We start from the raw sequence: 11,784 nt of genomic DNA, 5'->3' as shown, positions 1-11,784 counted from the left end.
AGAACGCAATAATGAATTCGATTATTATCATTGATTGATAGTTTATAGTTGTGTATGCTTCCTGCTAGGCGACGTGCGTAGACCGCTTGTGTGAGGATAATGTATTGACATGTGATATGTAGGAAACATGCCGGATATGCGTCAATCATTTATATTCTCATACAGTTTTAACCACCACAATGTGAGTATTGCTCATGCAGCCAAGAACCTCTGCAACTTCTTTCTGTAACTGCTCTCACACTAAATCTGGAGATTTGTGTGGAATCTTTCTGAGCCTCTGTCAAAGCAAGGCGCAAACCACAGACCTTACGCGCCCCCTAGCGGCCAAGAGAGAAACATAAAACCAAATCCACCGGTTCGCCCAGAACGAAACAAACCGGACCTATAAATAGTGTCCTACTCTAATTCACGCTCCCCATTGACACTCTCTCTATAAGAAGTCATAGGTTATACAACTCGTATTTTCTTTTGTGTGTTGTTGTTTTTGTTGATGTGAATATAACTACGCTAGATTTTTTTTAAAAACGAAACGAAGATCCCACATCACCGGGAGCTGTCCTTGACGTCAGACAGTAACATAATGCACATTCACAGGAAAGATACAGAATCGGCTCTGCACAGAATGTGATTCACACAAAGGTACAATTGATTGTAATTTCATTGGATTCTGACCTTCAACATTGAATAGCGTTGGAAAGGTTGACTAGTTAAATAAAGGTTAAATAAACATAAAAAAAAAACAAAAAAAGGTGTGCATTCTCAGATGATTACTGTAGGAATTATTCAATCCAATGAAAATATGAATAAGGCCATATAGATGCTATAGAATGCAGTATGTACCTTAGTCTGGATGAAGTGAATCCCCTCCTCTTGTTGTTGTAATTGTACTCATCAGAATGTACAAATGCTATGTCTGACGTCCAGCTTTAGACTGCCCATTGTGGTGAGTAGTACACTGGTGACACATCACGTATTGTGAAGCATAGATAGGATACTATTCTGGATGTACCTTTACTTCTAATGGAACAAAATGGATTCATCCCTATACTCTTACACAACAGCCTTTTCCTAGCACTGATCAGAAGGGACTTGATAGATTGCTTGCAGTGTATGGGGAGTCTGTTCCTTATATAAATGCCTCACAAATGTGTCATATAAAAACTATTCCTAACCTGGACCTCAGAGGTCTGTGTTTAAATAGGAAAGGAAACAAGAGAAGGATGGTTTTATACATTTGTTACTGGGAAACAGCCAATGAGTTGGTCAGTGTCTCCCTCCAATGGTTTAAGGTTAGGAATGAGACTGGGCAAGCTGATCCTAGATCTGTGCATGTGGGCTGATTCCACCCAGAGCCAAGTGTTCAGTGGGCATGGACTGATGAACACAGGTGATGAGGGGAACCTGTTCAGGCTGCCAGAGAACAACAGCTCCCCCTAGTGATCAACAACGGCACTATAACCTTTCTTCCCATTTAGCACTTCTTCCTTTATCGTCTTTGATCGAAAGAGGAGACGTTTAAGATTAATCCTGCGTAGGCTCCAGTAAAGAAACGTACCACATATTGGGAGAATGAGATTGGCTTCAGCAGCCAACTGCCAAAGCAAATCATAATATGACACAGGAGGGTAAGCATCAGATGCCTCCAAGAGGAGATTTCCTCCTAAAATCAAGTCAGATAAAATCAGAAGGATTATGGACAATTACTGATTGGAATATTATAATTCTGATTATCTATCAGGAAACAAGGTAAGACCCAAGTACAGACTGTGTGAAGTAACAATGTTTATTTTAACCACAGGTGCAGGCAAACGACACGTCAAGGCAGGCCGGTGTCGATAATCCAGAGTAGGAGCAAAGGTACAGGACGGCAGGCAGACTCAGGGTCAGGGACGGGCAGAGTGGTACAGATGGGCAGGTACAGGGTCAGGACATGCAAAGGTTAAAAAAAAACAGGAGGATGAGAAAAAGAGAGGCTGGGGAAAAGACAGGAGCTGACAGGACGAACGCTGGTAAGCCTGACAAACAAGATGTACTGGCAACAGACAAACAGAAAATGCAGCTATAAGTACACAGGGGGAAAAATGGGCGACACCTGGAGGGGGTGGAGACAAGCAAAAAGACAGGTGAAACAGATCAGGGTGTGACATTATCTCTCCCTCTCTCTCTGTGCATAGGAATGAAAGGCAAAGCGCCTCTCCTCAAACAGTGTTTTATATGTCCCAAAATAAACGCAGCTGTATTGTCAATGGCTTCTGCTCAATCTTCAGGATACACTACTGTAACAGCATGTGGTTTTTGACCCTTGAAGAAGCTTGCGGAGAGTGAGGTGATTGTTGGCTCAATGGATATCCACTCCACTGCCATTTTCCGACCTGTTTTGTGTCGCCCACTGCGTAAGACTCAGTACAGAAACATGGCTTTTTTTTACTGCGAGCTAGTTTCTATGGAGTCAGTACATGTGCAGTACTGTAGATGAGCAGTGTTCAATCCACCACTCCTTACTGACCACAACATACAACACAACCCACCACTCCCTACTGGCCACAACATACAACACAACCCACCACTCCTTACTGACCACAACATACAACACAATCCACCACTCCCTACAACACAACCCACCACTCCCTACTGGCCACAACATACAAAACAACCCACCACTCCCTACTGGCCACAACATACAACACAATCCACCACTCCCTACTGACCACAACATTCAACACAATCCACCACTCCTTACTGACCACAACATACAACACAATCCACCACTCCCTACTGACCACAACATACAACACAACCCACCACTCCCTACTGGCCACAACATACAACACAACCCACCACTCCCTACTGACCACAACATACAACACAACCCACCACTCCCTACTGGCCACAACATACAACACAACCCACCACTCCTTACTGACCACAACATACAACACAATCTACCACTCCCTACTGACCACAACATACAACACAATCCACCAGTCCCTACAACACAATCCACCACTCCCTACTGACCACAACATACAACACAACCCACCACTTCCTACTGGCCACAACATACAACACAATCCACCACTCCCTACAACATGCAACACAATCCACCACTCCCTACTGACCACAACATGCAACACAATCCACCACTCTCTACTGACCACAACATACAACACAATCCACCACTCCCTACAACACAATCCACCACTCCCTACTGGCCACAACATACAACACAATCCACCACTCCCTACAACATGCAACACAATCCACCACTCCCTACTGGCCACAACATACAACACAATCCACCACTCCCTACTGGCCACAACATACAACACAATCCACCACTCCCTACAACATGCAACACAATCCACCACTCCCTACTGACCACAACATGCAACACAATCCACCACTCCCTACAACACAATCCACCACTCCCTACTGGCCACAACATACAACACAATCCATCACTCCCTACTAGCCACAACATACAACACAATCCACCACTCCCTACTGGCCACAACATACAACACAATCCACCACTCCCTACAACATGCAACACAATCCACCACTTCCTACTAACCACAACATACAACACAATCCACCACTCCTTACTGACCACAACATACAACACAACCCACCACTCCCCACTGGCCACAACATACAACACAACCCACCACTCCCCACTGGCCACAACATACAACACAATCCACCACTCCCTACAACACAACCCACCACTCTCTACTGGCCACAACATACAACACAACCCACCACTCTCTACTGGCCATAACATACAACCCACCACTCTCTACTGGCCACAACATACAACACAACCCACCACTCCCTACTGACCACAACATACAACCCACCACTCCTTACTGACCACAACATACAACACAACCCACCACTTCCTACTGGCCACAACATACAACACAATCCACCACTCTCTACTGGCCACAACATACAACACAATCCACCACTCCCTACAACATGCAACACAATCCACCACTCCCTACTGACCACAACATACAACACAATCCACCACTTCCTACTGGACACAACATACAACACAATCCACCAGTCCCTACAACACAATCCACCACTCCCTACTGGCCACAACATACAACACAACCCACCACTCTCTACTGGCCATAACATACAACCCACCACTCTCTACTGGCCACAACATACAACACAACCCACCACTTCCTACTGACCACAACATACAACACAACCCACCACTCCCTACTGACCACAACATACAACACAACCCACCACTCCCTACTGACCACAACATACAACACAACCCACCACTCCTTACTGACCACAACATACAACACAACCCACCACTTCCTACTGGCCACAACATACAACACAATCCACCACTCCCTACTGGCCACAACATACAACACAATCCACCACTCCTTACAACATGCAACACAATCCACCACTCCCTACTGGCCACAACATACAACACAATCCACCACTCCCTACTGGCCACAACATACAACACAATCCAGCTTCAAGGCATACAGTACAACCAGAGAACCAGGACACAGGAGAGCTGTATGTGGTTTCAATGTTTGATGGCCATATGTCTCAGCGTCACTCACTCCCTGTCTGTCTGCCTGCCTCTCCTGCTCTCCACACTTCAAGCTGAAGCCTCTGTCCCTCTCCCCAGAGGCTCCAAGCCCATATTGGTTTCACACTGTCTGTCTGGTGGAGGAGGCTTTTAGTCTTCTTCCTCTGGTGTTTGAATGATGCCACAGTGACAGGCACCATTCTGGACACGTGTGTTTGTGTGTGTGTGTGTGTGTGTGTGTGTGTGTGTGTCTGTGTCTGTGTGAATGTGAGTGTGTGTATGGTGAGAGAGGGATAGGAGGAGAGAAGGGAGGTGACACAACGAAACATTGTGATATTTTTTTGACGGTAGTTATTGTTTTAATTCAAAAGGACCCCTTTTAAAAAATGTAAACGTCTCTTCTGGAACTGGAATGTCATCTCCTGTCTGTGAGATGGGTTTGTGAATGTGGCTGTATGAGCGAAGGTGACAGGCGTCTGAAGGAAACTCAGACAAGGCTTTTAGAGTTCCCAGACAATGCAGTTGGTTCCTAGGCCACTATACTGGAGTGACAGTCGTGTTTAATCTCCATGAGGATAATGTAACGGGCCGGTCGAGTCCTCTCACTTCATATGGTAGTGCTAAGAGCCGTTTTCACTGGTCCACTGCATAGACTAGCGTAACATGAAGATGAGACATTCTTAAAAATGGACTAGTGTTGGCTTGGGTCATAAAATAGACACATTCACACTCCTGCATGAACCCATTCAACACAGGTTGTACACACACACACACAAACTTACTCCCTCACAAACAAATGAATCCAGTCATTATTTAACTATAATGGTCAAAAGGGAAAGAGCTGCATCAAAGGAATAGATTCAAATGAACCTCAGTGCTTGTCTAAGGGAGGAAAGCCTTCTTGTAGGTCAAGTAGTCATTTCTGTCCCTATTCTCTCTGCTATTCATCAAGATTAGACTCAGAGAGTGAATACAATATTCTCTCCCCACTCAGGTCTCGTCCTAATCACCAGACTCACAGAGGACAAAAAGAGCTAAGGAACACTGTGGCCAACCTCTACACTCAACTGTGTCCCAAATGACAACCTGTTCCCTACATTCCCCTTATGGGCCCTGGTCAAAAGTAGTGCTCTATATAGGGAATATGATGCAATTTGGGACGCACAGTCATTCTGTGGGCTGTTCTTGCAACGCAACAGAACAGAACAGAGGGAGACCTAATATGGACATGTAGTCAGGAAGACACAGACAATCAGCTACAGAAACAGAACAAACAACCGTAGAACTGTACGTCACACAGAAGGAGCCCTGTATAGGTCAAATACATGTGAACACTGTTTTTCAGAGATTCTAGAGTCCATTATAGAGACCATTATAGAGACAGTTATAGAGGTCATCAGAGAGGCCATCATATAGTGATGAAAAGAAAGAGAATCTCAGGGAATAACTGTAGCTAATGGATTACTTCAGCCAATGAACAACTAACTGTAGCCAATGAACAACTAACTGTAGCCAATGAACAACTAACTGTAGCCAATGAACTACTAACTGTAGCCAATGAACTACTAACTGTAGCCAATGGAGTTCTATACATGCAGTATCTCACAAAAGTGAGTACCGTAATTTCCGGACTATTAAGCACACCTGAATATAAGCCGCACCCACTGAATTTAGAAAAAAATATTATTTTGAACATAAATAAGCCACACATGTCTATAAGCCGCAGGTGCCTACCGGTACATTGAAACAAATTAACTTTACACAGGCTTTAACGAAACACGGCTTGTAACAAAAATAAACAGGCTTTAATGAAACACGGCTTGTAACAAAAAATAAAAAATTAGCAGTAAGCTTTAGTTGTCTTTTTGCACTGAGTCAATTCCTCACGCTGCGGTTTCCAACGTCTTATCATCGACTCATTAAGACTAAGCTCCCGTGCAGCAGCTCTATTTCCTTTTCCAACAGCCAGATCAATCGCCTTCAACTTGAAAGCTGCATCATATGCATTTCTCCGTGTCTTTACCTTGATGAGGGTGACAAAATGACAACCGTAATCAGAATGATGGGAAGTTTGAGAGCGCTCGATTTAATCTAATCTAAACAGTAAACAAAAAAGTTGTTTGACCTTAACCCGTTCGGCAATTTCATTGGTCTAATGAAAGCGTCATGCCTCCAAAAAAACTGAGCACGTCACAGAATGTTTTTTTGGAGAAAAAAAAATTGAAAGCGGGAATAATCCATATATTAGCCGCGTCATTGTTTAAGCCGCGAGGTTCAAAGCCTGGGAAAAAAGTTGCGGCTTATAGTCCGGAATTTACGGTACACCCCTCACATTTTTGTAAATATTTGAGTATATCTTTTCATGTGACAACACTGAAAAAAATGACACTTTGCTACAATGTAAAGTAGTGAGTGTACAGTTTGTATAACAGTGTAAATTTGCTGTCCCCTCAAAATAACAACACACAGCCGTTAATGTCTAAACCGCTGGCAACAAAAGTGAGTACACCCCTAAGTGAAAATATCCAAATTGGGCCCAAAGTGTCAATATTTTGTATGGCCACCATCATTTTCCAGCACTGCCTTAACCCTCTTGGGCATGGAGTTCACCAGAGCTTCACAGGTTGCCACTGGAGTCCTCTTCCACTCCTCCATGACGACATCACAAAGCTGGTGGATGTTAGAGACCTTGCACTCCTCCACCTTCCGTTTGAGGATGCCCCACAGATGCTCAATAGGGTTTAGGTCTGGAGACATGCTTGGCCAGTCCATCACCTTTACCCTCAGCTTCTTTAGCAAGGCAGTGGTCGTCTTGGAGGTGGATTCGTTATCATGTTGGAATACTGCCCTGGGGCCGTTATCATGTTGGAATACTGCCCTGCGGCCCAGTCTCCGAAAGGAGGGGATCATGCTCTGCTTCAGTTTGTCACAGTACATGTTGGCATTCATGGTTCCCTCAATGAACTGTCGCTCCCCAGTGCCGGCAGCACTCATGCAGCCCCAGACCATGACACTCCCACCACCATGCTTGACTGTAGGCAAGACACACTTGTCTTTGTACTCCTCACCTGGTTGCCGCCACACACGCTTGACACCCTCTGAACCAAATAAGTTTATGTTGGTCTCATCAGACCACAGGACATGGTTCCAGTAATCCATGTCCTTAGTCTGCTTGTCTTCAGCAAACTGTTTGCGGACTTTCTTGTGCATCATCTTTAGAAGAGGCTTCCTTCTGGGACGACAGCCATGCAGACCAATTTGATGCAGTGTGCGGCATATGGTCTGAGCACTGACAGGCTGACCCCCCCCACCCCTTCAACCTCTGCAGCAACGCTGGCAGCACTCATACGTCTATTCCCCAAAGACAACCTCTGGATATGACGCTGAGCACGTGCACTCAACTTCTTTGGTCGACCATGGCGAGGCCTGTTCTGAGTGGAACCTGTCCTGTTAAACCGCTGTATGGTCTTGGCCACCGTGCTGCAGCTCAGTTTCAGGGTCTTGGCAATCTTCTTATAGCCCAGGCCATCTTTTTGTAGAGCAACAATTCTTTTTTTCAGATCCTCAGAGAGCTCTTTGCCATGAGGTGCCATGTTGAACTTCCAGTGACCAGTCAGTATGAGGGAGTGTGAGAGCGATGACACCAAATTTAACACACCTGCTCCCCATTCACACCTGAGACCTTGAAACACTAACGAGTCACATGACACCAGGGAGGGAAAATGGCTAATTGGGCCCAATTTGGACATTTTCACTTAGGGGTGTACTCACTTTTGTTGCCAGCGGTTTAGACATTAATGGCTGTGTGTTGAGTTATTTTGAGGGGACAGCAAATTTACACTGTTATCCAAGCTGTACACTCACTACTTTACATTGTAGCAAAGTGTCATTTCTTCAGTGTTGTCACATGAAAAGATATACTCAAATATTTACAAAAATGTGAGTGGTGTACTCACTTTTGTGAGATACTGTAGTCTTCTGTACTCTAGCTGTGTGACTGACTCACATGTTTAGTGTCCTATAGATTATCTAATATACTGTTTGTCCTTGTGCATCTATTCAGAGCACAACGTAATCATATGATTAGTTTAAATAGCTCTCTTCATATGTGAAATTATGTTTTTCATTTTCTGTACTGAATGGGATTTATTAAATGGGTGCATTTCAATAAGGTTGAATTAAAGTTCTCTTCTCACTGAGTCGTCGCTCTGGACTGCATGGAGGATATTTGATCAGAAGGTAAATAGAATATTTAGAGAGTGTAGATCATGAATAGGGTCTCATTCTCTTGGCGAGGGTTTAGAATGGAGCCCTCATAAACTAGATGACGAAATGAGAAGAGAAAAAGAAAGATAAATGGTGGAAGAGGTGTGAGAGAGAGAGAGAGAGCGAGAAAGATGAGGAGCGAAGTGAAAGAGTATCAGTCAAACGCCCACAGGGCTGACAGTTCAGATAAATCAGATAACAAGAAAACATAAAATCACCATTTCCCAAATGTGAGCTAAAAGCTGGTGTCTCTGTATCTGACACGGGGTCAGTTTGGTCCTCTGTTATAAATGACTGTACCCCAGCCAGACTGGGACTCCTACTTTTACACGTTCTGGCTACAGGAGGTAGTGTACACCTCATCCTGAAATTTCTCCACTTGAGTCACTGAATAGCTAGCTTTTCGGTGGCGCAACTGGCTGAGAAAGTTTCAGGAGGGAGGTCACGTGTGTTTGCGAGGCAGAAGTCCCAGGTTCTAGTCTTTGGATCTGGAGTGGGAGGCAGTGGTGTAGGAGGAAGCTAAGGAAGCACAGTGACGTTCACCACAATAGCATCCACAAAAGTGGGGACTATTGATAGGTTGCTTAGTAACCAAACAATGTGTCGAGTATTTTTTTTTTTTTATACCATTCTGTGGAAACTAGATACGGAAGATGCACTGAAATCATTATTTACAATTACATTGAACTGTGCAGGGAAAGAAATGGCTGCTGTTGTTCGATATTTACATTTCGACCAGTCTTAATAAGGCCATGTTGAGAACATGTCCCGTTCCATATACAAGAGTATGTTTTCTGCTAGAATTATTGTGAGGCTTTGTTGTTTTCATTTGTTCTTAGGCATCATTTGTCATTTGAGAATGTTGTCAGGTATTGTGGCTGTGCCAGGAGCAGAGGAGGAGTCCAAATTGCCTTCCTTAATTGAGTTACCTCATACATTGCAGATGTGTCCCATCTATCCCACCATTTTACCATGGCCTCCTTTCCTCCCCCTCTCATCCCTCACCTCGTCCGGGCTTGGCAATTTGGTTTGTCAACTGTTGATGTCCTCATTTTCATGTCAAGCCATTGCAGCAGCACAAACACTTCCAATTCCATTCAGAGGCAGAGAGAGAGAGAGGCAGAGAGACAGAGAGAGAGAGAGGCAGAGAGAGAGAGAGAGAGAGAGAGAGAGAGAGAGAGAGAGAATAACCTTCACCTCCAGGCCCAAGGAGACAATGTGCTAAAATTGCATCCTTGTCTCAACAGGACCCAAACTCATAGATGAATTTTCAAACCCCCATGCTAGTCCATATATTGTTGAGGACAATACAAAACTCCAAACACAAGCACACACACACTCACATGCACGCTCACATGCACTCACACACAACCAGGCTAGCACATAACATTCTCATGACCATATGTTTCTTAGAGCTTGGTGAGAGTGTGGTTGTCCTATGGTTATTTAGCATACAACCTTCCCACAACGTTCTGGGAATGGTTCAGGAAATTTCTTGGCCTTGGTACATTCTCAGCACATTTAAGGAACTTCATTACTTCAACAGAACATTTCCTAAAAGTGTAAATATGGTTTCATTTCAATTTTGGTAATGTTCTAGGAATATTCTCCAACTAGGTTGGCATTGGGAATGTTCTAAAATAATGTTTTCAGGTGTGTTGGCCACACCCACTAATTGGCAACACCTGATCTTAATCTTGTTTCCTTTGAAATTGGGTCTGTTTGAATAGACTAAAATGAATAGCTTTGTATGTGTTTAAAAAAAACATGTCATGCTAGCTACATCCTGGTAGCGCAGTGGACTAATTCCATGGATAAAGAACAAGGAGATCATAATTTAGAATTTCACTGATGCCATGGCACATTAAAAAAGAAATGTGTTTGAGTGATGAATGCCTAAGCAAATTCATTTCTATCTTTGATTGATTTGGAAAAAGTACCCCATTTTTATACTTGAGTAAAAGTAAAGATACCTTCATAGAAAGTGAAAGTCACCCAGCAAAATACTGCTTGAGTAAAAGTGTAAAAGGATTTGTTTAAAATATACTTAAGTATCAAAAGTAAATGTAATTAATCAAATATACTTAAGTCCAAAGTAAAAGTAAAAGTATGAATTATTTCAAATTCCTTATATTAGAAGGTACCATTTTCTTGTTTTTTTTATTTATTAATGGATAGCCAGGGGCACACTACAGTACAACACTCATAGATAATTTACAAACGAAGTCTGTGTGTTTAGTGAGTCCACCAGATCAGACGCAGTAGGGATGACCAAGGATGTGCTCTTGATAAGTGAGTGAATTGGACCATTTCCTATTGTACTGAGCATTCAAAATGTACTTTTGGGTGTCAGGGAAAATGTATGGAGTAAAAAGTATATTATGTAGGATTGGAGTGAATTTAAAATAAAAGTTTTCAAAAATATAAATAGTAAAGATACCCCCAAAAAACGACTTAAGTAGTACTTTGAATTATTTGTAAGTACTTAAGTACTTTACACCACTGCATGTTCTCAGAACATTATTTATTTACCTTAAAATAACCATACTCAGAACGTTAATTAATCCTCCCAGGAAAACATTTAGGGAAATAGTTGTAAAAAATTCTGAACTTTAACACAAACCTAAACATGTACGTTTCCATAGCAGGCAAATTTTTGACTTCCGTTGTCAGAATGTTAAAAAATATATATTCTGCTTTACTGGCCAGGAAACGTATGGCTTCGTTCCCAGAACCAATGGGAAACCAGAAACATACGTTCCCACAACTTCCAAGGAACCATGTGTGCTAGCTGGGAATCTCTCTCTCTGTCTCGCTCTCTCGCTCTCTGATAGAGGAAAGGCCAAAGACAAAAGGAGTGTTCCTTTCCTGTCTTTGCGATCATTAGTACACAGCCTGTCTGTATCCATACTGGGGCCTACTGAGACATTAATAACTGATCCTGT

Source organism: Salmo salar, chromosome 05 (genome assembly GCF_965601325.2).
Source record: "Salmo salar chromosome 05, fSalSal1, whole genome shotgun sequence".
NCBI lineage: Eukaryota > Metazoa > Chordata > Actinopteri > Salmoniformes > Salmonidae > Salmo > Salmo salar.
Note: the sequence above shows the minus strand (reverse complement) of the source record.